Source organism: Lipotes vexillifer, unplaced genomic scaffold, assembly GCF_000442215.2.
Source record: "Lipotes vexillifer unplaced genomic scaffold, Lipotes_vexillifer_v1.1 scaffold235, whole genome shotgun sequence".
Taxonomy (NCBI): Eukaryota; Metazoa; Chordata; class Mammalia; order Artiodactyla; family Lipotidae; genus Lipotes; species Lipotes vexillifer.
In genome coordinates, this window is record NW_006791020.1 from 101,087 (window position 1) to 106,148 (window position 5,062).

The window sequence follows — 5,062 nt, forward strand, 5'->3', positions numbered from 1 at the left end:
CTGCTCAGACCTAAGGAAGAACATTTTAAAGTAGTGTTATACGGGAAATGATTAGGTTTCAATTCCATAGTAGTTAAAAAGTGCTAAATACTACTTGAAATTATTGTTTACAGATTAGTGACAAGGGGCTGGAGGTAGGATCCGGTTGGCCTCTGACTTCCGGATGCCCTCAAACATACAGTACGTCCAAACTCAATTCCAGCCGTAAGCTACTTTGCTAACATGTCAGAGTAATCTGTATTTTTGTATAGGATTTCTACTTTTATAGACTTGTTTTAAAATAAAACACATTTTTATAAAAATGAAAAAAAAAAAAAGTCTTCCTACAAACAAAAGCCCAGGACCACATGGCTTCACTGGCGAATTCTATCAAACATTTAGAGAAGAGTTAAGACCTATCCTTTTCAAACTCTTCCAAAATATAGCAGAGAGAGGAACACTCCCACACTCATTCTACAAGGCCACCATCGCCTTGATACCAAAACCAGACAAGGATGTCACAAAGAAAGAAAACTACAGGCCAATATCACTGATGAACATAGATGCAAAAATCCTCCACAAAATACTAGCAAACAGAATCCAACAGCACATTAAAAGGATCGTACAACATGATCAAGTGGGGTTTATTCCAGGAATGCAAGGATTCTTCAGTATGTGCAAATCAATCAACGTGATAAACCATATTAACAAATTGAGGGGAGAAAATCCATATGATCATCTCATAGATGCAGAGAAAGCTTTTGACAAAATTCAACGCCCATTTATGATAAAAAACCTGCAGAAAGTAGGCATAGAGGGAACTTTCCTCAACATAATAAAGGCCATATATGACAAGCCCACAGCCAACATCATCCTCAATGGTGAAAAACTGAAAGCATTTCCACTAAGGTCAGGAATAAGACAATGTTGCCCACTCTCACCACTCTTATTCAACATAGTTTTGGAAGTTTTAGCCACAGCAATCAGAGAAGAAAAGGAAATAAAAGGAATCCAAATCGGAAAAGAAGAAGTAAAGCTGCCACTGTTTGCAGATGACATGATACTATATATAGAGAGCCCTATAGATGCTACCAGAAAACTGCTAGAGCTAATGAATGAATTTGGTAAAGTAGCAGGATACAAAATTAATGCACAGACATCTCTGGCACTCCTATACACTAATGATGAAAAATTTGAAAGTGAAATCAAGAAAACACTCCCATTTACCATTGCAACAAAAAGAATAAAATATCAAGAAATAAAGCTCCCTAAGGAGACAAAAGACTTGTATGCAGAAAATTATAAGACACTGATGAAAGAAATTAAAGGTGATCCAAATAGATGGAGAGATATACCGTGTTCTTGGATTGGAAGAATCAACATTGTGAAAATAATTCTACTACCCAAAGCAATCTACAGATTCAATGCAATCACTATCAAACTACCATTGGCATTTTTCACAGAACTAGAACAAAAAATTTCACAAATTGTATGGAAACACAAAAGACCTGGAATAGCCAAAGCAATCTTGAGAACGAAAAACAGAGCTGGAGGAATCAGGTTCCCTGTCTTCAGACTATACTACAAAGCTACAGTAATCAAGACAGTATGGTACTGGCACAAAAACAGAAAGATAGATCAATGGAACAGGATAGAAAACCCAGAGATAAACCCACACACATATGGTCACCTTATCTTTGATAAAGGAGGCAGGAATGTACAGTGGAGAAAGGACAGCCTCTTCAATAAGTGGTGCTGGGAAAACTGGACAGGTACATGTAAAAGTATGAGATTAGATCACTCCCTAACACCATACACAAAAATAAGCTCAAAATGGATTCAAGACCTAAATGTAAGGCCAGAAACTATCAAACTCTTAGAGGAAAACATAGGCAGAACTCTCTATGACATACATCACAACAAGATCCTTTTTGACCCACCTCCAAGATCCTTTTTGACCCACCTCCCAAATGAACAAATGGGACCTAATGAAACTTCAAAGCTTTTGAAGAGCAAAGGAAACCATAAACAAGACCAAAAGACAACCCTCAGAATGGGAGAAAATATTTGCAAATGAAGCAACTGGCAAAGGATTAATTTCCAAAATTTACAAGCAGCTCATGCAGCTCAATAACAAAAAAGCAAACTATCCAATCCAGAAGTGGGCAGAAGACCTAAATAGTCATTTCTCCAAAGAAGATATACAGACTGCCAACAAGCACATGAAAGAATGCTCAACATCATTAATCATTAGAGAAATGCAAATCAAAACTACAATGCGATATCATCTCACACCAGTCAGAATGGCCATCATCAAAAAATCTAGAAACAATAAATGCTGGAGAGGGTGTGGAGAAAAGGGAGCACTCTTGCACTGCTGGTGGGAATGTGAATTGGTTCAGCCACTATGGAGAACAATATGGAGCTTCCTTATAAAGCTACAAATAGAACTACCATATGACCCAGCAATCCCATTACTGGTCATATGCCTTGAGAAAACCATAATTCAAAAAGAGTCATGGGGCTTCCCTGGTGGCGCAGTGGTTGAGAGTCCAGCCCGGAGATGGAAACAACCTAAGTGCCCGTCGTCGGATGAATGGATAAAGAAGATGTGGCACATATATACAATGGAATATTACTCAGCCATAAAAAGAAACGAAATTGAGCTATTTGTAATGAGGTGGATAGATCTAGAGTCTGTCATACAGAGTGAAGTAAGTCAGAAAGAGAAGGACAAATACCGTATGCTAACACATATATATGGAATTTAAGAAAAAAAAAATGTTATGAAGAACCTAGGGGTAAAACAGGAATAAAGACAGAGACCTACTGGAGAACAGACTTGAGGATATGGGGAGGGGGAAGGGTGAGGTGTGTTAGGGCGAGAGAGAGACATGGACATATATATACTAACAAACGTGTAAGTCAGAAAGAGAAAGACAAATACCATATGCTAACACATATATATGGAATTTAAGGGGAAAAATAATGTCATGAAGAACCTAGGGGTAAGACAGGAATAAGGACACAGACCTACTAGAGAACGGACTTGAGGATATGGGGAGGGGTAAGGGTGAGCTGTGAGAAAACGAGACAGAGGCATGGACATATATACACTACCAAACGTAAGGTATATAGCTAGTGGGAAGAAGCCACATAGCACAGGGAGGTCAGCTCCGTGCTTTGTGACTGCCTGGAGGGGTGGGATAGGGAGTGTGGGAGGGAGGGAGACGCAAGAGAGAGATATGGGAACATATATATATGTATAACTGACTCACTCTGTTATAAAGCAGAAACTAACACACCATTGTAAAGCAATTATACCCCAATAAAGATGTTAAAAAAGAAAAAAAAAAAAACAGGATAAGTACATCAACAAGGTTGAAAGCCTAAAACAAACAGAAACAAATGATGGCAACAAAGAAAACAGATAAAGAGTGAGTGTATTTAATTAAACAAAGTAATTAAAAAGTCAGTAAGAACCTGGGGTGGGGGTGTGGGGGGGATGCTTTGGGAGATTGGAACTGACATATATACACTGATACATATAAAATAGATAACTATATAAAAATAAATTAATTAAAAAAAATACTCCCAAACAAAAATCCATCCATCTTTCCTCATTACCTAAGAGGTAAAATACAATGTAAATTCCCAAACTATCTTTATCCTTAATTGATACTATTTCTCTACTTATGTCATTCACTCCAGTACAAAGATTACAATTTCCAAGGGTTGCAATTCTGGTTTTTGTCTTTTTAATTCTGGTGTGTTAAAATTTCCATATTATGCTTCTCTTACCACACCCCCTTCTTAGGGAACTTGTCATACCTTAAGAGTCTAGAAACTGCAGCTTGTGGCTCTAACCCTGGGTTGAATATCTACCCCACAGTGAGCAATGAGACTATGTCTTGTTAGAATTCACACAATAGTCAACTTGAAGACAGTTAGCTTTTAAACTGGGAGGTTGTGTTGTCAGAGCTAGAGTAGCCAGCAAGACAAATGGAAGGAAAGTGTAGAGAAAAGTTAAAGGGAACAGGTAGGCCATGAGTGAGCAACAGAAGCCAGCTGAGAGAAGGAACAGAATGGTTCACACATGCAAGAGGCACAGAAGCCAAATACCACGTGCCTCCACAAGTGGTTGAGGGAGGAGCCTCTGTTCATACCTTGGCTGTTCCAATCCTTTTGTGGGTGTCTGAGTAGGACCTAGTTTCATGAACTTTCTCAGCTGCAATAGTCCCTGTTATGTCCTTTCAATAAACTTTCTTTCTACTTGAGCCAGAGTTAGTGGGCTTCTGTCCCTTGCAGCAAAGTAATCCTTGACTAAGACACACTTATAGGCTCTACTCACATTTCTCTTGGAGTACAGCTTGCCCTTGACTGCTCTACACCAGCACAACTTCCGAAACTTTGTGCAGGAGAAAAATATATGAGTTTAATTAAACAAATTGTAATATGTTGATTTTTAAAAATTTTATTCAGTGCTTAAAGTTAAATGAATAAAGAAAGAGAGTTGCATGTTAGTTCCATTGCATAATAAGGACGTGGAAGTGTTTAAAACTAGAGCTTGATAAAAGGAGGGAAAAATGAAGTGGAGGCTTTGCGTACTTTATCCCCAAAAGAAATAAAAAAACAAAATATTGTTTGAGTGTTTTGATGTGGGGTAGCATACAGTCCTGAGCTACAGAAAGAAGTCTTAGAGTGCATCACACATAACTGAAGAAATAACTAATACACATTGATAATAAGAGTCCTAAACCAATGGATACTCTTTTCTTGTTGACTGTACTATTTTACTGCAAACTTCCCATTAAATTGCCAAGTTAAGAGTCATCATGAACCAGAAGAGAGGACACAAGTGGAACAAGTAAGGAAAACATAGGATTTTTTTCGCCAAAAAATGTAGTCCTATTAGGTCTTCTGATTAACTTTTTCATACTTTTGTCTTTCCAAGCAAAAATCCATATACACACTTATCAGGGAGAAAACATATTCTAATAAAAAGTAGATAGCAGTAAGAGTCAGAGCCCAAGGTCACAGTCTCATTCACCATCTGTTAGAAATAGAGAAAAATACCTACATG